The 26,595-nt window shown below is 42.5% G+C and overlaps 1 protein-coding gene across 5 annotated transcripts in view; it reads left to right on the forward strand.

The window, feature by feature from the left end:
• The window catches only part of WWOX (WW domain containing oxidoreductase), a 1,124,103-nt gene that overhangs the window by 295,732 nt on the left and 801,776 nt on the right, over positions 1-26,595 (forward strand). The window lies entirely within an intron of this gene.

A 26,595-nucleotide genomic window follows, 5' to 3' on the forward strand; every position in this document is an offset into this window, starting at 1 on the left:
TCATTGTTTTTAGTCTTGCAAAATTCCAGTTGGAGAAGGCCTTAGTTAGGGCTTAGCATATTTTGATGCTATCATATGCTAGCATCCCTTTCTAACAGAGAAGGTTGTAGGAAAGAGGGAGAGAAGCGGAAATGGGTGGGGAGACAGAGAGACAAACAGGAGGCCTCAAACCCTGAAACCCTGAGCTAAGGAAAGCGATCATGGCAAGCTACAATAATTATAATACTTTGTTTCCAAGTGTTTATTTTTACTCATATTTAGGGCAGGCAATCGTGGTTTCTCATTTAACATAGAGGTTTGAATTTCATTAATAAATAACTTCATTTGTTGTTTATCAGTGAGTTGATTCAAACATGAGGAGTAAGTTAATAATTGCACAGGTGGTGCCAAGGATAAGATAATTACACAAGAGGCACCAGAACCACTGAATGTGGAAAGCTCTCATAAATGACAAGCTGCCTTTGGGTTTGGTAGGCTCTGTTGGGAACATTAGTTCTGCAGTGTTCCAAGCAGGTGAAGGATGTGAGAGAAGGGATCTTGAACCAGATATTCAAATGGCCCTGTGGGGAGCTGACCCCACGCTTTTGTCTAGTATCCAATCCTCTTTGCATCACTCTGTCACCCAGTTTGGAGTGCAGTGGCACGATCTCGCCTCACTGCAACATCTTGCTCCGGGCTCAAGCGATTTTCCTGTCCCAGCCTCCTGAGTGGCTACTACAGGTGCCTGCCACCATGGCCTGCTAATTTTTGTATTTTTAGTAGAGATAGGGTTTCACTATTTTGCTCAGACTGGTCTTGAACTCTGGACCTCAGGTGATCCACCCGCCTCGACCTCCCAAAGTGCTGGGATTACAGACATGAGCCACCACGCACAGCCACTCTACTTTATTAGACTTAAAAAGTTTGCTCTCAGCTGGGTCCATTGTCTCATGTCTGTTATCCCAGCACTTTACGAGACCAAGGCAAGAGGATCACGAGGTCGAGAGATGAAGACCATCCTGGCCAACATGGTGAAACCCCTTCTGTACTAAAGTTAAAAAAAGTTAGCTGGGTGTAGTGGTACACACCTCTAGTCCTAGCTACCTGGGAGGATAAGGCAGGAAAATCGCTTGAACCTGAGAGTCAGAGGTTGCAGTGAGCCGACATGGTGCCACTGCACTCCAACCTGGTGACAGAGTGAGACTCTGTCTCAAAAAAAAAAAGTTAGTACTCAGCCTGGTGTGGTGGCTAACGCCTGTAATCGTAGCATTTTGAGAGGCCGAGGTGAGTGGATCACCTGAGGTCAGGAGTTCGAGACCAGCCTAGGCAATATGGTGAAACCCCATCTCTACTAAAAATACAAAATTAGCTGGGCGTGGAGGCACATGCTTATAATGCCAGCTGCTCGGGAGGCTGAGACAGGAGAATTGCTTGAACCTGGTAGGTGGAGGTTGCAGTGAGCCGAGACTGAACCATTGCTCTCTAGCCTGGGTGACAAGAGCAAAATTCTGTTTCAAAAAAAAAAAAAAATTGACTCTCTAAGGCTCTTGCTGGAGTTAGCAACTGTCCCAAGTCCTTGAAGTCTACATTAGAGTCAGAGTCTTAGTGAGAGTTGCAACATCCCGTAAGTGCAGACCCCAAGGTGTCTTGTAGTAACAGTGAAATGACGTCCCCCAGCCAGCCAGATCTGAGAGAGCACCTTCCTCTTTGTGTCCTTTGCAGTGCTTGGCTATTAGCAGCTGCCACCCCTTGCCAGAACTATCAAGAGGCACCTCAACAGGCTGTAATACTAGCATTCAAGACATTTATTCACTGATTGCTTCATCATTCATTTATCCACCTGCTCCTTCACTTCACACACATTTCAGGAGCACCTCTAAAGCCCCAGGCATTCTTCTGGGCTCTGGGAAGAGAGTGGTGGCCCTGGAAGCCACAGTAACCCTACATAAGCTATCACCTCAGTTGTCAGCTACGATGGACAACTGACTCCTCAAATTCATCTGTCTGTGGTGGTTTGGGAGGGAATGATGATGACAAGGACAGCAGAGGTAGCAGCTCATTTGCTGAGGGCTTATGATGAGCCATACATGGAAAATACTTTGCATATATGTTGTGATTCAATTCTCAAAGCAATCCTTGGGAGTAGATGCTGTTAATATCTCTACTATACAAATAAGGAAAGTGAGGCTAGAGAGGATATATAATTTATCCAAGGCATGTGGGATGTAGTTAGAGGAGCTGATTTAGCCTCTCCAGGGCTCCAACTTGACCACCGTATTGTACTGTCTTTCATTTTATTTTATTATTTTTTATTTATATTTTGAGACAGGGTCTCGCTCTGTTGCCCAGGCTAAAGTGCACTGGTGCAGTCTCTATTCACTGAATCCTCTGGCACCCGGGTTCAAGCGATTCTCATGCCTCATCCTCCAGAGTAGCTGGGATTACAGGTGCATGCCACCACAAACAGCTAATTTTTGTATTTTCTGGAGAGATGAGGTTTCACCATGTTGGCCTGGCTAGTCAACTCCTGATGTCAAGTGATCCATCTGCCTCGGTCTCCCAAACTGCTGGAATTACAGGCATGAGCCACTGTGCCCGGCCCTGTCTTTCATTTTGAATGTGATAGAAATAGATCCAGAGTGTGTGAGGGTCTTTTGCAGGGTCCCTTTGCAGGTTAGGTGACAGGCATGGCATTTCACTCCAGTCTGCCTCTTGTTCTTTCCCTGATAGCATGCGAGATCTCACATTCACTGTCACTGAATGACTTTCTCCAGTTGCTCTGTCAGAATGTGTTGGAAGTGAGCAGCTTTGCGGAAGTGAGCCAACTGTTACATAATAGGATCATCTTCCACGTCTTAACTGGACCATTAGTTTTTAACCAGTAAGTAGTTGGGAAATCATCAAGTTGAAGTGCCTTTTGTAATCAGCCACCTCAAAATCTTGGAGGAAACTCTCGCCCGTTTTTGCCCTAATCCCAGATTTTAGCACAGGACTTTCAGTTTTTAGAAAATACTTCTAGGTTGAGAAACAAGGGTGAGTTTCCATTTAGAGCCCTCTGTAGCACAAACCTCTTTGTATCTGTCCCACGAGAGTACAGGATTTTACACGGCTTGGAGAAATACAGTGGTGGTGAAAATATGCATAAAAAAAGCGAGAGATTTTACTTTTGAAATGCTGCCAAAGTGAAATCTCTCATGGATAGGCAGATGACAGTTTAGTACTTGCAGGTCTTTCGATTCTGAGAACTGTCAGAAGTGAATTTAAGTGCTGTTGACTAGGCTGCCAAAGAAACACATGTAACTCTATTCTTATCACCCCCCCATCTTCAGACATTAAAATTTCCTTGTGTGTAAAACATAATGACAAATGAAAGAAAGGCTCCCAGTTCAGAACCAATCTCTTTTCGCACCGTTGCATTGTGGAGAGGAAAAAAAAGAACCCCCTGAATTTAAATTCCATGTGGGTGCTCTTATTTAATATACCGTTTCAAAGCCTGTACGCGATCACACCAGAGTATTATCAGGCTATGAGTTCCTGTGTGTATTTCCTTGGTCCATGCTCCAGCTCAAGTGTTTGTCCACACTGGGATAGGCAGCATATTGAAGTGTTAGAGCAAAAGAGGTAGAAACAGATGCTTCGTACAAACACGGGTGAGATAAGTGGCTCATTGTACTGTGGAACCACCCTCCATCTGCCTTCTGCAGGAGATGGGGATCAGCCTCTTCCTAGATACCTTCTTTTTATTCTGGTGCTGGGAGGAGAGGGTGCAAAGGAAGCTATTATAGAGGCAGCCCTCTTAACCATGATTATGTAAACAATAGCTGCTAGCCAACTTGTAGTTTGTTTTGTGCAAGGCAATGTAGTAAGCTTTTATATACATGTATTCTGTCTTTAATTTGTTGTAAGAATTCTGGGCGCTTAACTGTGATTATCCCTACTTTACAAATTACAAGGTTGCAGTGCAGAAAGCCCAAGACATTTCTCAACTTGAGCAAGTAGAAGACCTAGAATTTGAACCCAAATCTGTCTGAATGTAAAATGACATTTTGGTACTTCTCACACTTGAGTCATAGAATTTTCAGTGTGGGTTTCTGTACTGGTTATGTATTGCTGTGTAAGAAATTACTCCAGCCGGGCACAGTGGCTCACACATGTAATCCCAGCACTTGGGGAGGCTGTGGTGGGTGGATCGCTTGAGGCCAGGAGTTCGAGACCGGCCTGGCCAACATGGCGAAACCCCACCTGTACTAAAAATACAAAAATTAGCCGGGCATGGTGATGCATACCTGAAGTCCCGGCTACTGAGGCACGGGGATTGCTTGAACTCTGGGGTGGGCAGAGGTTGCAGTGAACCGAGATCGTGCCATTGTCCTTCAGTCTGGGGGACAGAGTGAGACTCTGTCTCAAATGGCTCCAAAATTGAGTGGTTAAAAAACAATGTAAAACAAACATTTCTATTGTCCCTCCTCTTTTCCTACCTCCATCTTTCTCTTAGTCTAGTTTGTTTGAATCAGGGTTCAAATAAGGTCGATGCATTTTTAATCTTTAGGTTTTCTCTTCTTTTTTTTTCCCCTTAAAAATATTTCTTTCAATGCAACATATTTAAGGGACCAGGGTGTTCTCTAGAGCAGGGGTCCCCGACCTCTAGGCCACAAACCAATAGCGGAACCGTGGCCTGTTAGAAACTGGGTGGCATGGCAGGGAGTAAGTGGTAGGCGAGCAAATGAAGCTGCATCTGTGCTTAGAGCCACTCCCTATCACTCTCATTACTGCCTCAGCTCTGCCTCCTGCCAGGTCATCAACAGCATCAGTCTCATAGGAGCGCGAAGCCTATTGTGTGCTGCACATGTGAGGGATCTGGGTTGCACACTCCTTATGAGAATCTAATGCCTGATGATCTGTCATGGTCTCCCATCACCTTCAAGATGGGATCGTCTAGTTCCAGGAAAACAAGCTCAGGGCTCCCACTGATTGTACATGATGGCGAGTTAGATAACTATTTCGGTATATATTACCACGTAATACTAATAGAAATAAAGTGCACAATAACTGTCATGTGCTTGAATTGTCCCAAAACCACCCCACTCCTGTGAGTCTGTGGAAAAATTGTCTTCCAGAAAACCAGTCCCTGATGCCCAAAAATTTGGAAACCTGTGCTCTGGAGATTTCTGCAGGCTATACTTCAATGATTGCATCTCTGCGGTATCTTTTAACATACTCGTCTGTCTCCTGAGTTTCCTGCGAAAGGGTAGATAACTAAAGAGACTCAATCAACTTGGTGTTTAATGTTTTCGTAAGAATACTTCAGAGGCAGTGGTATAATTGTCCAAGAGGACACACAGGCCCCATCGCCAAAGCCAGTCTTCTTCAGGCCCGGCACGTCCTGACCTCCTCACTCTTCTGCCCACTCTCTGTTTGCCCACTCCTGTTTTCATTCATTGATTCCATTCTTCTCCACTCAGTTTTCTGAGTGGTCAGCCCAGGAAGCCTCAGCCTGCTTCCAGATAGTTCTCCTCAGCGTTAGTGGCAGTCATTGGCCAGTGTGTCTCGGGTCAAATTATTTTGGGCGTTACTGGAAAGTTCCAAACCAAAGCCTGTGGTAAGTTCCGCCCAAACTGGCTTGGGAGGGGTATTTTTGATTAAACTGCATCCCTGGAGAGGAGCCAGACTTCCCACTACCTGGCAGCAGTGGTGTCCATAGGAGTATGAAGAGCTGGGTCCCTTTCTAATCACTCAGACCAAATATTGGGGTTTTCTGTAATGGACTGATAAACAACAGTATGTTTTTGTGGTGGCTTTGCACATTTTCCTTCCTAGCGGTAGCTGGTTAGTTTACTGAAAAGTTCGTATTTTCAACAGGGCCTAGAAGAGTTAACAGCTCCTAGAGAGAGATGATCTGTAATACTTTTTCTTTTTCAAAATACGGTTTATCGCTGGGCACAATGGTTCATGCCTATAATCCCAGCACTTTGGGAGGCCAAGGTGGGAGGATTGCTTGAGCTCAGAAACGTGAGACCAGCCTGGGCAACATCATGGGACCCTGTCTGTGTATTACAAAATTAAAAAAAAAAAAGGTTTATAGTTTCATATATCCCTGATAAAATAGAAAACTGAATAGCAATACTGGAACTTAAAAAGTTGGTGACATCCCCTGAGATATTTATTACTTAGTTTTCAGTTACTGGTCAACTTGTATAATACTAAGAGTTTTGATTCTTCCTGGAATTGATATGAAATTCATATTAAAATACCCAAGTCCAAACGTTTTTAGAACCGCATTTTTGATCATGGATTTTTGTCTCTTCTGAACTTTCTGTCTCCAGTATAATTTAAAGAAATTATTCTTAAACTTTGTCTCACTTAGAAGATAATATAAAAGAGTGGTGTTTTTTTAATTAAAAAAAGGTTAAAATAACAGTTTTCTATCCTTGCTTTACTTCTTAAGCATTTGAGAGGAAAAAACTTTAACAAGGTTATTTATTTTCATTTTCTGCTAAATTACTTTCAGAAGTTGAATCTACTAATCCCAGATATGATATTCTTGGATTCATATTCCAGATTTTGCTGTCTGAAATCCATCTATGGAAGTGGGTGGGCTATAAATTATAAATAAGTTCCAAATTTTGTGGGATAAATTACCCTGAAGACCAACGTGTAAATTACATATTAATCTTTTTCTCCCTAGCTCAGTTCTAAGAATAATGTTTTAGCCAACATATCTGCATTACTCTTGGCTCAACATGAGAAATCCATTTTTGGTTTGCCTAACAGAAGATCATGTTGCTTTGCTTCTCTACACAGTATGAAAACCCAAAGAAAAGAAAAACAAAGGCAGTTTTTTGCTGTAATGAATGCTCTAAATCTAGCTCTTAATTATGATTTTTTAAGGAAAATTTTGAAAAGCCTACAAGTTAAATTTTTTCTGTCCCGTATGTTTTCCATCCTAAGGCATTAAGAAATCATGCCGTGAAATACTTAGTGTATCTAGAAACATCAGGGAAGGAGCATGCTTCCCTCCTAGGTAAATTTTTGCCTTCTGAAACTTTTTCAGCATTCAATCTTTTTATATAATACTTTGAAAAATATTTCTGAAATAGATGATACACTCTCTTCCCCAAAACATCAAAGTAGGACCATAAAGGGCAGAGGTAGGTAAACTTTTTGTAAGGGGCCAGAGAGTAAACACTTGAGAATTTTCAGGCTCTTAAGATCTCTGTTGCAACTGCTTGCTTCTGCCATGGTAGCCTGAAAGCAGCCATAGATAGCATGCAAATGGATGATCATGGCAGTGTTGCAATCAAACTTTACAAAACAGACAATGGGCCAGATTGGCCAGGGGCCATAGTATGCTACCCCTGGGCAATGGACCTATATGTCCTGGAGTACTGTAAAGAACATGGGTGTTGGGGGTCAACTGAAACTTGCAGCTCTACCTCTTAATGGCTGTGTCGCTTTGGACAAACTAATGAAAATCTCAGCCTCACTTTCCAAGTCTGTGTAATGTGGATTTTCACAGTGCTTTGCAGGTTGTTGATTATTGAAAATAGCCATAATGCATGAAATTACCAGACACATCTCACTTTATGGAGCCTGGGACTATTGGTAATAAGCATTTGTTTCTCATGTTAATCCTAAAATGATCTAAGAAAGGTTTCTGAGAATATATAGAGTTTAAGAAAGAAAGAAGAAAGCTAATTAAATAGGAAAAGGGGATAGATGTGCTCAGAGAGGAAGTGTGGGTCTCATAAGGGCTTTTACAATAGTTTAAAATGAGACGACAGATGTGGTGGCTCATGCCTGTTATCCCAGCACTTTGGGAGACCAAGGCAGGCAGGTTGCTTGAGCTCAGGAGTTTGAGACCAGCCTCGGTAACTTGGCAAAACTTTCTGTCTGCAAAAATTACAGAAATTAGTCGGATGTGGTGGTGCACGCCTGTAGTCCCAGGTGCTTGGGAGGCTGAGCAGGAAGGATCACTTGAGCCAGCGTGGTGGAGGGTGCCGTGATCATGCTACTGCACTTCAGCCTGGGCAACAGAGCCAGAACCTATCTTGAAAAGGAAAAAGAAAGAGAAGGGAAGAAAGAAGGAAGAGAAGTAAGAAAGGAATATTGGGCCCAGGAATGGTCTCTGCATTGCCTGGCGACCAAGAGAAGAAGGGAAATGAACGTCACATTGCCTGCAAGCTCTAGGGTGACAAGAGCCAAGAGAATTTATTGTTACTGTAGTGATGTTCCACTGAGGATCATAAAGTACTTCATTACTCTACTGAGTATTTTTTTTTTTTTCTGCTCTTTTGTTATTCTTGATTTACACTGATGGAAAGCCATGGACCCGAGGATGCTTCACAGTTTTCTTTTGGAGTAAGTGCTTAGATTCCATTTTCTTCGACATGACTATGTCTGTTCCTCTTGATTTTAGGCATCTTTTTCAGATGAGTTGCCATAAAAGCAACCTGCTCTGGATAAGTGAGGTACACCAGGACACGCTGCAAATACTAGGAATCCTTAAGTACGGTGGCTCACCAGAGCACTTCATCTGCTTTCTTTCTCCCCTCCTTAAAAACTTTTTTTCCCTCGCCTCATCATTTATTCAGCATTCACAACAGTGCCAGGAACTTGGCTAGACATTGGAAATAAAGCTTATACCTTCTCATATCTCCTGTACCTTATTTCTTTCTTGCAGCAGTTGTGATGCTTAGCAGTTTTTTGATAACTTTTTATGATGCCAACCTTCAAAAACCCACCCCTGATGGAGAGAATAATTACTACATTAATTAGGGGTCACTTAGCATGACATTTGTCGGGGAAAAAAAAATCTCAGTGAGCCCTTTTATCATATTAAAAGTCATCACTGCCAAGACATAAATGAAAATGTATTTGAATTAACCATACCAATGTTCACAGAATAAACATTTTTGGTTTCCCAACAGAATCCTAGGTTTAAGTATCACTATCATGTTTCATGAAATCAAACTGATGTATGGAAATTGAAGACGAAAAACCTTCCCTTCGAGAAAGAATAAAAACCACGCTTTGGAGGGTAGATACAATTACGCCATGGTTGTCTTCTCCCACTCCTCACAGTCCCACCAGTGCATATGCAAGCTGGTGTCCTGCCTTTAGCTATAGAAAAGAATGGTAATTATTGCTAGTGTTAAATAATGATCATGTAAAGCACTGGACTAGACATTCGTCGGCAAAGTTTTTCTGCAAAGAATCAGATAGTAAGTATTTTTGCTCTTATCGGCCAGACGGTCTCTGCGGCAACTATCATTGTTGAATACGTTGTTGTGTGTTACATGAGACTATTGTAATATAAAAGTAACCTGAGACAACACATAAGTAACTGGGTGTGGCTGTGTCCCAATAAAACTTTATTTACAAAGAACAGGAAGTGGCTTGGATTTGGTATCTGGCCTGGCCGCTGTGGTTTACTACTTGTTGGACCGTTAGCCCACAGACCCTTGAAGGGAAACTCATTTTAATAGCACCCTTTTTCATCATGAGAAATATATTCCGTTTTTCTTAGAAAATGGGTTATGTTAGGTCTGGTCAAGGTAATTAAGTGTTGAGAGTCGATGTCGTATGCCTAATTTCAATTCTTTGAAGAAACTCCCCCATGATATTTAAGGGCTGAGAGAAGAGGAAAGAGTTTGAGTGGAACAATGTGCTTTGCTGAGCTTTGGAAGTATTACCATACGGGGAAGCAGGTCAATAAAGTAACTAAGTGCTGTTGAAATAATGAAGATACTGAAGCCGTAATTGGAGTATGGAACCATGTAACGATGATAATCATTGCTAATATTTATCAGCTATTTATCATGTGTCATGTACCGCTAAGCACTTAAATACCATTCCATTTTATCGTTACAAGGACTCTAAGGGTGGGTTAAAAAATGGCAGAAGAATGGCAGTGTTTAATGGTTCAGTCTGGTGCAATGATTAACCACATTTTGCAGATTAAGAAATTAAGAACCTCAACCAAGTTCATGCTAGCTGGTACATAGCAAGGCTAGAACTTAGTCCAAAATCTCTTCTTCTGTTGAGCTCAGCTTACATAGTAGCTTGGAGAATCAGAAAGATGGTCTCATTTGGGAAATGTACCATGTAGAACACATTGTTTCTAAAGGAGATTTGTCTCATGAGTAAAATAGATGATGGACAGCCGCTGCCTAGTGGGACAATTACAAAGGTCGTTCCAAGGTTGGAGGAGATGCTTCTTTCAGCGAATTTTCCTTTTTCTTTTCTTTTTTTTTCTTTTTTCTTTTTTTTTTTTTGTTTTTTGTTTTTTGTTTTTTATTTTTGAGATGGAGTCTCGCTCTGTCACCCAGGCTGGAATGCAGTGGTGCAGTCTCAGCTCACTGCAACCTCTACCTCCCGAGTTGAAGCAGTTCTCCTGCCTCAGCCTCCCAAGTAGCTGGGATTACAGGCATGTGCCACCATGCCCGGCTAATTTGTATTTTTAGTAGATACTGGGTTTCACCATGCCAGGCTGGTCTCCAACTCCTGACCTCAGGAGATCCGCCCACCTTGACCTCCCAAAGTGCTGGGATGACAGGCGTGAGCCACCGTTCCTGGCCTTTCAGCCAATTTTCTATCACCAAAGGGAAATCGTTTTTGCTGAAATATGTGTAAAGGAGGTTAAACTCAGAAGAGATTCTCATCCCCTCAGTTAAGGTACTCAGACTATTTTCCACCCAGTCAAGAGGGTGCTTCTTCACAGAGTCCGTTTAAGGTGAAATGGCAGCTGTTGACTCTCATTTGTGTCATCTTTATACATTTACTGCGTATGTCACTGTCCATTTCCCCCTTCTTTCTACTTGTCTTCAAAATGATGCTTATCAAGTAGACAGAAGACCAAGGGGTCGTTTTGCTTTTTACACGTCCAAATTGATGGCGTGATCACTGTCAAATGCAAACCCAGCCCTGACCCTGTCCTGTTTGGCAATGTCCTGCTGTCTGACCTGCAGATAGCTACACTTCCTGCTGTGGCCCACCGAGGCCTTCGGAATCTGATCCCTTCTCCCCTGTCACCTGTGGCCATGTCTTCCCCAACCCGGGCCTCTCTGCTTTGTTCCTCATGTTCTGGATCCTGACTCTGAGCCTTCACTTGTGTGGCTCCTCTCCCACTTGTCCATCATCATGTCAATCATCATGTCAGTTATGTAAGTGTAGATCCCAAAGTGACAATGAGAGTGGTTAGGATGGAAAGAGGAGAAAAACCAAGCTGGATTCATGGATTGCTTGTGTCTTGTTCTCTACAGACCCTTCGTTGTGTCTGCTCTTACCTGGGCACCACAGCTGAATTGATGAGTTAGTTTTGGGACCATGAGCAGCATACCCAATCATTATACATGGAATGCTTTGGGGGTACTTTTTTCTATATTGATTTTACTTCATTAAACTGAGCCCCAGAGGAGCAGAAACTTTGGCTAATACATCTTGGTCTTAGCTTGGAATATCTGTGCTACAACTTACTTTTTCTTTTTCTTTCTTTTTTTTTTTCTTTTTTTGAGATGGAGTTTCCCTCTGTCCTTGATCTTTCTAATTCTCACTTTCATCAGCAAAGATGGTGTTACTCTGGGTTGTTAAGAGTGGTGTTACTCTGGGTTGTTAAGAGGATTCAATAACATGTTTATAAAGCCTAGTACCTGAGACTTAATGAGCACTTAGTGAATTTTAACCTGTGTCATCATTGTCATCATCTTTATCATCGTTTGCAATTACTACATTTACTGCCTTCTAGTAGAAAGAAGGGGATGGGTTGCTGGCTGGCTAGATGGATAGAAGGATGGAAGAGAGGAAGGATGGAACTGAAGAAGAGGGAAGAACAAAAATGCAAACACATAGTACCCTTGGGTGAACTGAACTTTTAAGATACGGATTCTCAGCGATATGATCTTGAATTGATACCTCCTTGGGTGGCATGGAGGCTGTACATTTGTAGATCTTGGGAAACAACTTTTTAAGTAATCACAGTTATATGTAATCATAGTTATAACAATAGTTGTTTTAGGCACATAACCCAAATGTTTTCTTGCAACGAATCTATGAACCTTAAGAGTGAGGGCTTCTGATAAGAGTAAGGGCTTGCCTGGAGTGGTCATGGATCATGGGACCAAGCCAACCTGGCATTGCTTGGGTTGAACAAGGAGTGACATCTCTGAGCCCAGTCTGTCAAGCCTGCTCTTTGACCCGCAGTGAGACCACCCACACAGACATCAGTGCAGCAAATCCCTGGCGTCAGGGTTTGAACATTTGGTTACTCTCAGGGAACTCTCGATTTATGTAAGACTTGGAAAAAGTGTTTGAGTTTCTGTGGTTTACAATTATATTTCCCAGCTTGGCCCATGAATCCAGCTTGGTTTTTCTCCTCTTAGCATCCTAACCACCCTCATTGTCACTTTGGAATCTACACTTACATAATTGACATGTTGAGAAGTTATGCTGAAACCACACTGAAATCACATTTTAATAACATGGGAACCATCTTTTCCCAGTAAATTGTTGAGAAGCTAATTCTTCTCAGCCTAAAAACTTGAATATACATTTGAATAAATCAGTGGTGCTACACTGTGGCAGCCGGCTGAAAAATCCTCAAGGAAGATAATATTTTTAGTTGAGCTACTTGTCACTGCACTGTGTTTTTAATACTGCAAGTCCTTTGTTGTCTTCATTTTTGAAGAATCTATTCCATACCTTGTCATTCAGCAAAACATAAACGGGACCTCTCAATTACCGGTAAAGTTCCTCAGTTTAACTTTTAAGCTTAAACTGCTGTTGCAGTTCAGTCACTGACTCATCATCAAAAAGACATTTGAGCTGACTTTATGCAATAATTGATAACCAAAAGCAGAAAGGAGAAAAAGGTCTCCGGTCGTCTCAGAAGTACAAGTTATGCATAAGATGACAAATTACACAGCTTTGGGAAATGGATCTTTGTGGAATGCACCAGCCTAATAGAAGGGCAGTACGTTGATTTCACACCTCAGATCTGAAAACTCCTGAGAAACTGACAAGGCGGTTCCCCAGCCTGGCTGTGTGTGGAATCAGCTGGGAATCCTTGAACACTGCAGTCTGGCTGCCACCCCCAGGATTGTAATTTAATTGTTCTGTATTGTGGATGGATGGATGGATGGATGAATGAATGGCTGGACAGAAGGAAGACTTGGAAAAAGCGTTTGAGTTTCTGTGGTTTACAATTATATTTCCCAACTTGTCCCATGAATCCAGCTTGGTTTTTCTCTTACCATCCTAAGGAGGGTTAGAGGGAGGGAGGGAGGAAAAGGGGGAAGGAAGGACTGGAGGAAGGAAAGAAGGGATTATTCTGGAGTGTACACTGGGCATTTGCTTTTAAAAGCAAATCCAAGAGATCATTAAATTTGTATCAATGAATACACTGTTACCCCTCAATTAACACTATAATTCATATTTCACAATAACACTTTATTTTTGAGATAGGGCTGGCTCTGTCACTCAGGCTGGAGTGCAGTGGCATGATCACAGCTCACTATGGCCTCAGCCTCCTGTGTTCAAGTGATCCTTCCACTCAGTGTCCTGAGTACTCAGGATGTGCACCATCATCATGCCGGCTACTTTATATTTTTGTAGAAACGAGGTCTCCTTATGTTGTCCAGGCTGGTCTCCATCTTCTGGAATCAAGTGGTCCTCCTGCCTCTGCCTCCCAAAATACTGAGATTACAGGCATAAGCCATGTCCAGCTGCCTTGTGTTTTTTTTTTTTTTTGAAGAGAATGGTAGAGGTTCTGTAGGAAAAATGTTAAATATATGTGTGCAGAAATAGTTCAAATATTCAAATTTTTTGCAAGATATTTTTTCTAATAACACTTTTTCCTACATTTTCCATAATCATTTAGTGAAGACAGTAAATTAAAATAAATTGGAAAAGACAATATTTTAAGAAAAACCAAGTTTAAAAATTTTGCCGGTGGCTCAAGCCTGTAATCCCAGCACTTTGGGAGGCTGAGACGGGCGGATCACGAGGTCAGGAGATCGAAACCATCCTGGCTAACACTGTGAAACCCCGTCTCTACTAAAAAATACAAAAAATACAAAAAACTAGCCGGGCGAGGTGGCGGGCGCCTGTAGTCCCAGCTACTCGGGAGGCTGAGGCAGGAGAATGGCGTAAACCCGGGAGGCGGAGCTTGCAGTGAGCTGAGATCCGGCCACTGCACTCCAGCCCGGGCGACAGAGCAAGACTCTGTCTCAAAAAAAAAAAAAAAAAAAAAAAAATTTTGCACCTAATATTTCTTATAATAGCCAAAATTCAGATATTGAGAATAAATTCAACTTGACGTGGTAAAATTCTAATAGGCTGAAATAATGTTCTGGTCTAGAGCTATGTAGCTTTGTGTAGTCTATTGATTGTCTAAAAAAAGAGCAGCCTATTTTTATGGAACTCACTGTGTCTTGTATCCTGTCTTGGTAGGGTGGGAGTGTCTGTGTTTTACGGGACAATCTGGAGAGAGACCTTAAGGCTGCTTTAGGGAGAGGGTGAGGAACCTTGCTGAAGGCTACTTAATGCGTTTTGAGGATGTCAGGAAAGATTTCTCAGAGACCAGGGATTTTTTTTTTTTAAATTGAGACATAATTTACATACAATAAAATTCCATGGTTTTTTTTTTTTTTTTTTTTTTTGAGACAGAGTCTTGCTCTGTCGCCCAGGCTGGAGTGTGATGGCACGATCTTGACTTACTGCAACCTCTGCCTCCTGGGTTCAAGCAATTCTCCTGCCTCAGCCTACTGAGTAGCTGGGATTACAGGCGCCTGCCACCATGCCTGGCTAATTTTTGTATTTTTAGTAGAGACAGGGTTTCACCATGTTTGTTAGGCTGCCGTTGAATTCTTCACCTCTAGATCTGCCCGCTTCGGCCTCCCAAAGTGCTGGGATTACAGGTGTGAGCCACTGTGCCCAGCCAAAATTGATTATTTTAAGCTGTACAATTCAGTGATATTCACTACGTTCACAAAGTTACATCACCATTACCACTTTTGAATTCCAGAACAATGTCACCCCAAAAAGAAATCCCATGACAAGTAGCAGTTATTTTCCATCCCTACTTCCTCCAGCCCCAAGGCAATCACCGGTCTGCTTTCTATTTCTACCTGTTTGCCTATTCCGGACATTGCATATGAGTGGAATTAGACAACACGTGGTCTTCTGTGAGTGGCTTTCACTTAGCATAATGTTCTAGAGGTTCTAGAGGTTCATCTGTGCTATTGCAAAAATCAGCATTTCTTTTTATGGCTGAAAAATATTCCATTATGTGGATGTGCCATATCTGTTTATCTGGTTGTCAGTTGGTGGATATTTCTGTTGTTCTTACATTTTGGCTATTGTAAATGATGTTGCTATGAACATTATTGTGATTATACCTTATTTGTGAACATCGTGGGTGGTGGGTGGTTGCAGTAAACATGTTGGAAGGTAGGTTTGGAGGTCCATTGAAATTGGGGGCTTCAGTACTTCTCCCAAGATCGACACCAACCCCCTTTCTGAGCCCCTCTTGAAGGAGGGTTCCCTGGGACGTGCCCGTTATTGGTACAGTCACTGAGGAAGCATTTTTCCCGGGGAAAAACTTACAGGTCCATGATGAAAGCCAACAAGAGACAAGGTGTTGCATGACTCATTTTTGGTATAAGAAGTGACAGGCTGAATCTAAGTTGGGCTCAATTATTTTGTAAAGCGTTTTGCTTATTTGACCTCTCCTGACCTGGGAAGTAATTCTAACCAATCAGTGCTGGTTCTCACTGGCCATGGGGGTCTGGTTGCTTTGCAGCTGGTGACAGGGGGACCACACCACTACTACATGTGAATTAATCCTCAACTCCCGAGCCAAGTGCCATTCTCCAGCAAGGTTGTATTTCTTCATTAGCTATTCCCAGGGCCCAGAAAGTCCCAGAGGATGTCAGAGTACATTAATTTTTATCATAATGTGGAATCTTTCAGGTCTGAATGGCAGCACACAGCTGTCAGGGGCTTCTGAACTCTATTACAGCTCCATATATCTCTGGGCAAAACAGAGGAAAGAGTCATTGGCAAGGGAAATGTACAAAATGCATGAGATGTTTTATTGTTTGAGTGACTTGACCATGTGCTTAAGCACATTCCCCAAACAATTTTTTTCTTATTGTTCATGTAAGTTCACCTCTGCCACCACCTATTAAAGCCCCCTACCTGCACTAAAACTGTATAAAGTATATTTAAATAAATTCTCTTTGCATGATGTGAATAGTATCACCTGGTACTTAAAACTATTCTATAAATTTATTAAAAAATTAATGTTCCCTTCTCATGATTTTTCTGCAGAATTTATACATCCATGATACTGCAGAAGTTCATAAATAATGGCTTGTAATGCTGCTTAGTATTGCATTATGCCTACAAAATGTAATGTTAATTTGTAGCAATGCTAATGTGTTTTCAGGAAGGCTCGTTATTTGTTTATTGCCTTTATTTTCCTCACTTACCAAGTGAGTAAAATGCTTTGAGGGATGCATTTGATGTATTCAGGAGGCCCAGGTATTATTTTAATAGAAGCACTGTTGACAAATACCAGTCATTCCCCCTGTGCCAGGCCCTGGATGAGGCACTGCTTGGCATGGAGGCTGCCCAGATTCTCCCACAAGGAAAGCATAGTCAAAGGCAAAGTTTTCAGTTCTGAGAGTAAATCTGTTCTGCCTAGGCGTTGTCAAGTAATTTACTGCCAGCTCTAGCCCTTCACTCAAGTTTCCTGGATACTTTTCACTATTTAGCCATGGATGTGTTTGAAGGCTGCATGGACCTTCACTTAATTACTCGCACTGTGGGTCAACCTAATTGCATGAGCTCTGTGAACCACAGAGCAGAGTTTCCCACAGTTCACCAAGACAAATAGTCTATTATCTTAACATATATTCATTTTTTAAAACCTAAAATAAAAAGAGCAACCCCACTTAGAAGTTTTTGCAAAGGGCGAGGCTAAGCTAAGAAGTATAGATGAGTTAGTTTCCAGTGTAATTTTATAAACACAGATGGTACTTAAATTAAGCAAATGGTACCTAAATGACTGTGTTGTGGATAATGTTAACAGAGGGAGGGACTCAGGGTTTTTTTTATAAAAAGTACTGATTGTATGCAGTGTTTTACAGAGACAACTGTGAACTTAGTATGATCAAATATGCAGGGAGATTTCGCCAGTGGTATCTTACTGTTTTGGGGGAATTTTGTAATTCAACAAAATTCTATCGTATGCCAAGCATAATCCTAGGTGTGAGAGCACAGGGTGACTTCAGATATCATCTCTACCCTTCAGGGGTTTTGGGCCCATTATTAAGACTTAATCCATTTTGGGCATGCGAAGCTGAGGGTCACAGAAGGAACCAGTTCCCTGTTTAAATAATGCCACCCTGACCCTCCTCATCTGCCAGCTCTTTCCCTTCTTCTATTTGTAGGAATAATAGTCACTTTCTCTTGTGGAGTTTGCTAAATTCTACTCTGGCCTATCAAATGTTTTTCATATCACTACTGAATTTCTTTAGGACGAGACTCTGATACATTTATCAGATGAACAAATGGGAATTTGCCAAGAGAGACTTGGGTTAATTTACGTCTTTTCCATCCAAGGGCACTATGTTCAAGTGAGGCTAGTAGGTCATGAGTGTAGTTGAAGTTACTTTTTCTTTCTTTCCCCACCAGGCCCCATCCTTATTGCACTTACGGTTGATTGTCCATTTTATTAAATGTCCCCAGGAAGCCGGAACACAGGGCAATCAAGTGCTGAATGTAAAGGGCAGGAGAAAAATTTAAAAACAACCAGAACCGCAACACCAAGGAATCAGACCTGCATGTCAGATATCATGCCCATTGCGCTAAGTGCCATTGGGACACAATTATCAAACGGATGCATTTTCCCTAGAAAACCATCTTGGAGAGCATGTGGATGGACTTCTGTTTTACATTTCCCCCCGTTTAGAATCAGTGAGGTTGAGATTTTGCTGTTGGGACTGCTGACGATGGGATGGGAAAATATAATCAAGGTAATGGACATGAGGCAAAAATTTAAGGAAATGGCAAAAACAAGAGTATTTCCATTTTCCGTTAAGTGTATGTACTGATGTTCTGGAATTCACTATAAGAAGTTGCAAATGGTGCATGAAATGAAAAATTCCTGGTGGTCTCCAGGGGACGCAGCCAGTGCTGCGCTCCACTCTGGGTAATTGTTTTGGATTATTTTCTCGATTCCAACTGAAATAAAAAAAAAAAATTAATTAAATGTGGCTAGGTTTTCTTGACAGCAGAATCCACTCCCAGTTAATTATTATTTTAATACTTGATGGTGTCTGTCAAATTCTCGACATGTGAAGGTCCTTTCAAATTTAGATGCACAGCTGATGGTCATTGGCCACCCAAGCTGATAATGATTTTTGTGTTGGTATTTCTCTTGTTTTATTTGCTGTCTTTCCTTGAATGTTTATTCAGGACATTCTCTACCAGAAATAATTGAATAAGAGCAACAGAAATAATACATAAGTATCTTATAAATGTGGAAGACAATGTATATGTGTTTTTTTATCTCTCAATTATTGGTGGGTACCATATCCCCAAAGTAGAATGAGCATTTGAGCAAAAAGGAAATACCCTCTTTTAGGCACCATCTCTGTCAAGGCTGATGCTAGGCTTTTTATATATTTTCTCTAATTCTTGTGGCTGTCAAACAAGGTGGACGTTATCATTCCCTCGAACAGGGGACGCAGCTGTGGCTCAGAAGGGTTTATTTACCTTCCTCAGGGCCACACACATAATGAGAGACAGACACAGGTGACAAAGTGAGTTTTCCCTGTCATGCCATCTTATCTGTCACATATCTCTCTGACCTGCGAGAATTGCACTAAACAAAAGAATTCTCTTATGAACGTATCATGCAAAAGATACTCTTTAACTGGGGGTCATGTTTCTCATTCTATCAATAGAATGACTAACATTTACTGAGGGTGTCTCATGTGAAAGCAAATCGCTCATGTTTGTCCATTCTTTCTATAAGAGGCACTTCGTATTGTGTATCTTTCAGTGTCGCTTTCTCAAGCTTAAGCCAATTATATGGTCATTTTTGCAAAATTACTGCATCAATTTACTATTATTTAATGTTTACTGGTACCAATTTTAAGAAATCCTTTACAGGAATATTTGAGAAATTGATTTTGAGAGGATGATGATATAATTTCCTTTACATTACAGCATATAAATATATATGTATTTATATACATATATTTTTTTTGAGATGGAGTCTTGCTCTGTCACCAGGCTAGAGTGCAGTGGCGTGATCTCGGCTCACTGTAACCTCCACCTCCCAGGTTCAAGTGATTCCCCTGCCTTAGCCTCCTAAGTAGCTGGGACTATAAGCATGTGCCACCATGCCCAGCTAATCTTTTGTATTTTAGTAGAGATAGTTTCACCATGTTGGCGAGAATGGTCTCAAGCTCCTGACCTCATGATTTGCCTGTCTTGGCCTCCCAAAGTGCTAGTATATAAATATTTTTTTTTTTTTTTTTTTTGAGGTAGAGTCTCACTCTGTCTCCCAGGCTGGAGTGCAGTGGCGCGATCTTGGCTCACTGCAAGCTCCACCTCCCGGGTTCAAGCAATTCTCCTGCCTACTTGCTACTCCCGAGTAGCTGGGATTACAGTCGTGTACCATCACGCCTGGTTAGTTTTTGTATTTTTAGTAGAGAAGGGATTTCACTATATTGGCTAAGCTGGTCTCAAACTCCTGACCTCAAGTGATCCACCCGCCTCAGCCTCCCACAGTGCTGGGATTACAGGCATGAGCCCCTGCGCCCGGCCGGATATGAATAATTTTTTAAAACTCCTTGGATGCTATCTAAAATCATCTTGAGTTTTGCTGGTGGCACACATACTGCATTTTGGGCAGCTGTGGCCTTGGTGGATTGCTGAAGTAGATATGACCTTACCTGGACTGAGGTAGCTGTTGAAGGGAATTCCTATGTTCAGTGTATGCTGCCATCCATGATTTCAGAAAACCACCTCTAGCTGTTTAAGCAGGGGTCGAACTTAGAATTCTACAGTATTTTTCTCCCTTTTCTGGGAGAAAAGACAGCTGAACGCCAGCAAAGACTAAGAAATTTCTTAGAAGTCTGTGCGTCCTTAGGCCCTTTCTGTTGAATTTCAGAGTATTTCCAGATAGTATGAATTCTTGCAGCTTAGTTGAGAAATGCCCCAGATGGTGTGACATTCTGCTTCCAGGAGGGATTGGAAAGTATTTCCCTTTACATAACATTCCACTCAGCTCATTCCTTTGCTGTGTCTGAAATGGAATCCCCCAAAGCCATAATTATCTTACCATTCTGAAGAGTGTTTATTTAACCTGCAAAATCTTGCCTCACTGTGGGGGAGCGTGTTAACAATTTCACTTACATATCTTCTCTGTAACTCAACCCCATGGTGGTGGCTACTGCTGCTCCTAGACTTTTTAAAGCACCTTTCTCATCTCAGGTTTGAAATGATAGGTCTCATTCTTGGGTTCCTTGAGTCCTAATGGGCTGGTCTTCTCTCCACAGCATAAATGACTCTTTCTTGATCAACTAGAACCACATCAACTTTTTTCCTCCCGCTTCAGTAATGTATTGTGAAACGTGGCTATTCAATGTCCTGTAGACCAAATGCCATAAGGAAAATAGCATTGATTCAGATGTATCCATCCAGATGCAGACAAAAGGTTTACTTCTTACCACATCTTGACTCTGGGCAAACACGCACTTCCTATGGACATTGATAACTGTCCACTGTAGAGATAACATTTACCTATACAGATTATGTCACATGGTAGAAAGTGTTAAATAATGTAGGAATGGACATATCCCGAGGAGAATTGGAAGCCAAGTCCCCTGGCCCTGCTCAAGTTGGTATGACTGGTATATGGTGCCTTAATGGGTACTTAAAGTCCAGGTGACAGTGGCAGGAGGCAGCCAAATGCCTAGGCAGATAGGAGCGCATCCCTGGTGAAACCCCACTTCCAAGTTGAAGACAGTTTAAAGACTGAAAGCCAAGCTACAAGTTAAATCCTTTGACCATATTGAGAACTTGTCTTCTTGTTTGGTGCACTGTCCTGATTGATCCCCAACTTTCACCTATTTTACATATACCTGCCATTCCCTAACTGGTTTCTTACACTGTCGTGCCTACCTTTGAGTGTTGCCTTCACTTTAGCCTTCTGTGCCTGCTCACAAACTAATGAGCATGTCCTCCCCATTCTGAGTTAATATAAGGCCCCAGACCCAGCCACATGGACCAACTTTACTGACTTCAGGTAGGGGAACCACCCCTACCATGTTCCTTCTCCACTGAGAGTTTTCCTTTTACTTAATAAATTCGACTCCACTCATTATCCAGTGTCTGCATGCCTAATTCTTCCTGGTTGTGAGACAAGAACTTGGACCTAGCTGAGCTAAGGAGCAGGAAGACTGCATCACAGGGAACTAGGATAACAGCTCGATCTCCTGTCCTGTGTAGCTATGTATTGCTAAGAAGTTGAAGAAACTTGAGTTGTGCCTGTCTTCTTGACCTTATAAAAGGTCTTGGGAAGGCATGCGAGAACTTTTGAAGAGGGAGATACAGCTAATTTGCAGATGAAGAGCAAGGGAAGAATTCCTGGAGAAAGGAAGAGTCTCCTGAGTCATCTTTGGGAGGTGGGGAGGGTTGGACATGTAGGATGGCCATCTGGGACCAAGTAAAGGATTCTGTCAGTCCCATCTCAGTGAACCACTCAAGAAAGGCGGGTAAGCACTGGGTATAAGTGTGTAAGCAGGGAACAGCAAGTACTGTGATTTAAAATATGCTAATTTTTCTACTATACAGATGAGAGCCAGTTTGGAGATGGGCTGAAGCTCAAGCATCTTACCTCCCTCTGATTTCTTAATGCCACGTTATAAGGCTGCTGCTTGTAGCTCTTGAAGTCACTCCAAAAACAGAGGAGTGAGGCCCTGTTGCTAAAGTCCCATTGGGTGTACTTTATTCACAGATACGTACACAGTGGCTCATTCCAGGTAGGATGTGATGAGTGCTTTTAGAAATACAGAAAGTCCTATTGGTTTAAAAAAAAAAATTAAATGAAGTGAGTTTTACAGCTAACACTGTACAATAGGGCAAATTTCACTATGAATTATGATAAACACAGTCATAGAGCCACCATCATTACAGTCAAGGTATAGAACAGTGCCATCACCCAAATGTCCTCTTTGCCCTATTATAGTCATACCTCCCTCTGACACCTAGCCCCTGGGAACCATTGATCTTTTTTCCATCCCTAGTTGTTTGTCTTTTCTGGAACATTATGTAAACAGAAATATTCTGTGTGTTGCTTTTGGAGTTTGGATTCGTGCACATAGCATAATGCATGCACTATTTGTCTGTTGCTGCTAAATTACCCCCAAAACTTAGTGACTTAAAACAGCAAACATATCCTGTCTCAATCTATTAGTTTTCCATTGCTGTTGTAATAAATTACCACAAACTTATGTGCTTAAAACCCAAAGCTATTATCTGACAGCTCTGTAGGTTAAAGGTTTGTCTTGGGTCTCATTGGGCTAAAATTAAGGTGTCAATATGGCTCTGCTGATCTCTAGAGACTCCAGGGAGAATCTTTTTCCTTGCCTTTTCCAGCTTTTAAAGGTCACCCGCATCATCTTCAAAACCAGCACTGTTGTATCTCTCTGACCTTAGCCCTGCAGTCCCATCTTCCTCCTGCCACAATCGGGGAAGGATCTCAGGACTGTTGTGATGACACTGGGCTCACCTAGATTATCTAGCGTGAGCTCCCTGTCTCAAGGCGATAGAGTTTGTATGTTTTTCTCCTCCACATGCCATGTTGAAACATAATCCCTAGTGTTGGCGGTGGGTGTGCAGGGAAGTATTTGGATCATGGGGGCGGAACCCTCATGAATGATTTATGGCCATCCCCTTGGTGATGAGCGAGTTCACATGATATCTGGCACCTTCCTCACTTTCTTGCTCTTGCCCTCACCATGTTAGTTGCCTACCCCCCTTTTTCCTTCTGCCATGACTGTAAGCCTCCTGAGGCCTCACCAGAAGCCAAGCACATGCTTCTTTTACAGCCTGCAGAATCGGAGCCAATTAAATCTCTTTTCATTATAAATTACCCAGCCTCAGTTACTTCTTTATTGCAATTCAACAACAGCTTAACGCACAAGGTCTTACCCTTGACCACAGTCTGCAGCATCTTTTACCATGTAAGGTAATATGTTTAGTGGCTGTGGGGGTTAGGATGTGGACTTCTTTGGGGGACTATTATTTTTCCTACTTTCTATTTTTGTGACTCAGGAATTTAGGGACAGTTTGGTTCTTTCTGGCTCAGGATCTTTGTTAGGCTGCAGTCAAGATGTCAGCTGGGGGCTGGGCATGGTGGCTCACTCCTGTTATCCTAGCACTTTGGAAGGTCAAGATGGGTGGACTGTTTGAGGTCAGGAGTTCAAGAGCAACCTGGCCAACATGGTAAAACCCCATCTGTACTAAAAATACAAAAATTAGTTGGGCATGGTGGCACATTCAATGACTTGAGAGGCTGAGGCAGGAGAATAGCTTGAAAACAGGAGGCAGAGGTTGTGGACAGCTGAGATCACACCACTGCACTCCATCCAGCCTGGGTGAAAGAGCAAGGCCCCATCACAAAAAAAAAAAAAAAAAAAAAAAAAAAAAAAAAAGGTCAGCCGAGGCCAAGGTCATCTCAAGACTTGACTGTGAAAGGACCTAACATCATGCGTGGCTGTTGGCAGAGGTCAGTTCCTCATGAGCATTAAACTGAAAGCTCTAATTCCTGACTATTGACCAGAGGCCAGCCTCAGTTCCCTGCCATGTGGGCCTCTCCATGAGGCAGTTGATAACACAGCAGTTAGCTTATACTGGATTGAGTAAGCAAGACAGCAAGAACAGGGGTGATACAGAAGCCAGCATCTTTTTGTAAACTAATCTCAGGAATTGTCCATCATTTTTTTCATATTCTGTTGGTTCGCAGCAAATTGCTAGGTGTACCCCATCCTCAAGGTAAGGGGATTGCACAAAAGTATGAATATCAGGAAATAGGGAGCATTGGGAGTCATTGTGACCCTGCCTAGAACAGTGCATTTGAGATCATCCATATTGTTCTATCCATTAGTAGTAGTTTGTTTCTTTTTAATGTGGAGTAATATGCCATTGTGTGTTTACATATTGCTAATGAAATTTAAAGAGGGCTAATCAAGGTGTTGATTAGAAGGAAAATTTTTCAGTGAAATAATATTTCAGCAAAACCTTGAAGAACAATTAGGAATTCGACAGAGGGAATGGCAGGGATAAAGACCCAGAGCTAATCAAGTGAGGGACATACTCATCCATGGGGCAGTGGATGATTCAGCCTGCCTGGAGCTTAAGGAGAGAGGGGTATAGTTGGGGCTATTTTTCAGAAGGACCTGAATGTCCAGGATGCCTTTGTGTTTAATTTAGCAGACACTTAGGAACCACTAAAAGCTTTTGAGAATGGGTAGGTAAGATTAGAATAGTGTTTTAGTAAGTTTAACTGGGCTTTAACCAGTATTCATGAAAAGTCAAGTAGGAGAACACAGAGGTGGTAAGACCAGGTGTGGGCTATTCCAGTGACTACACCTAAAGGGAACAGAGCTAGAAGCATGGAGTGACAGTGGTTGTCTTAGGTTGGTGATCCTAGCAGCTGAGCCTGGGATGGGGATTCTTGTTCATATGATCGATTAGGGGACTGTTCCCAGAAGAGAACAGAAAGGGAAGCAGGCTGTGGTTTCTACTGGAAATCTGTTTCAGCCCGATTCCATGGGGAGCTCTGGAGAAGGAATTGTGTCACCGAGTTGGTCCTCCTGTTGAGAGCACGTGTGTGGGGGTGATGATTTCCCAGATGTGAGGGTGCCCTCTGGCAATGTACAGTTATCTGGAGGAGTTCATGCTCGCAGTGGTTTGGAGTGGGTAAGATGCAGATGGAGCATGGTAATGTGGAAATGTAGGGGATGGGACAGTATATTAGGGGTACCTAATAAGCCTAGAGATCCTGAGCTTGGCCAGTCACAGAGACTAAAGGAGAAGATGGGATAGCACATTGTTTCCTAAGTGTTTGTAATCAGGTGACTGGTTTGCAAATATCAGCCATTACAGAAATAAGGGTATCAGGAAAGGGAGGAGATGTGAGAAGAGAAGATGAAGAGTTTAGATTTAGGCATGTTGACCCTGAATTTGTGGGAATGTATCCAGGAAGATAAGACTGACAGGTGGGAATGAGATTCTGGAACGTGGAAAGAATACAGCGACTAGAGCTAAGGGTTTGAAGTCTTCATGGAGGTTTTGTTTAGAGTCATAGATTTGGATGAAAGTGCTGCAGGGAAGATTTTAGAGACGGAATCAAAAGAGATTGATGATGGAACAATGGGCAAAAGAGGAAGGATTGGAGGAGACAAAAGATGGGGCGGTGGTAACATTGGGAGGTCCAAGAGTGGATGGTATCACAGAAGCCAGGACGGGAAAGTGAGCCAGAAGTGAGGGAGGATCCTCTGCAACAGGGCAGTCTAGTCTCAGCAGAGAGGAGCTTGTTGGATTGATTGACTGAGAAGCCAGTGCTCTCCAGCCAGTTTTGAGAGCTTCTGGATGGTGATGGAATGGAGTTCATTCAGCTGATGAGAAGTACCTTTGGGGCAGGGAAGGAGACTGAATGAAGATGAATATTTCAAAGCTATAGACCATAAGTGGGAAGAGTGAGGCTAGTGCAGCCTGCCTAGGTCAAGTGAATGTCCTTTTTTCTCTTTCCAGCCCTCGTCTTTTTCACCCTCTTTGTTTTCTTCATTTCTTTCCTTCTGTTCTGATTTTTCCTTACCTGTTGATCAGAAAGATCTGATTGAGCTGATGCGCAGCAAGAATGAGCCAGTGGAGAGGAAAATGTAACCACCTAATGGGTTCTCCTTTCCTGCTGGCTAAACAGAGCTTGATTTATCAAGACAGGGGAACTGCAAAGAGAGAAAGAGTTTAATCCACACAGAGCCAGCTGTATGGGAAACCGGAGTTTTATTACTCAAATCAGTCTCCCAGAGAATTCAGGGATTGGAGTCTTTAGGGAGAAATGTGGATAGGGAGCCAGTGAGTGATCCGGGAGTGCTGATTTGTTGACTTGAAGATGAAATCACAGGGAATCGAAGGTGCCCTCCTGTGCTGAGTCAGTTCCTGGGTGGGGGCCACAGGACTGGTTGGCAGGTCCAGGTGGAGCCACCCTGTTGTTAGAAATGCAAAAATCTGGCTGGTGCAATGGCGTAGCCCTGTAATCCCAGTACTTGGGGAGGCTGGGGTTGTCAGGCCTCTGATCCCAGGCTGAGCCGCCATAACCCCTGTGACCTGCGTGTCTACATCCAGATGGTCTGAAGCAACTGAAGAACCACAAAAGAAGTGAAATAGCCAGTTCCTGCCTTAACTGGTGACATTCCATCATTGTGATTTGTTCCTTCCCCAGCCTAACTGATCAATTGACCTTGTGACATTCCTTCTCCTGGACAGTGAGTCTCAGGAGCTTCCCCACCAAGCACCTTGTAACCCCCGTCCCTGCCT

The sequence above is a fragment of the Piliocolobus tephrosceles genome, chromosome 17 (genome assembly GCF_002776525.5).
Source record: "Piliocolobus tephrosceles isolate RC106 chromosome 17, ASM277652v3, whole genome shotgun sequence".
Classification (NCBI taxonomy): Eukaryota; Metazoa; Chordata; class Mammalia; order Primates; family Cercopithecidae; genus Piliocolobus; species Piliocolobus tephrosceles.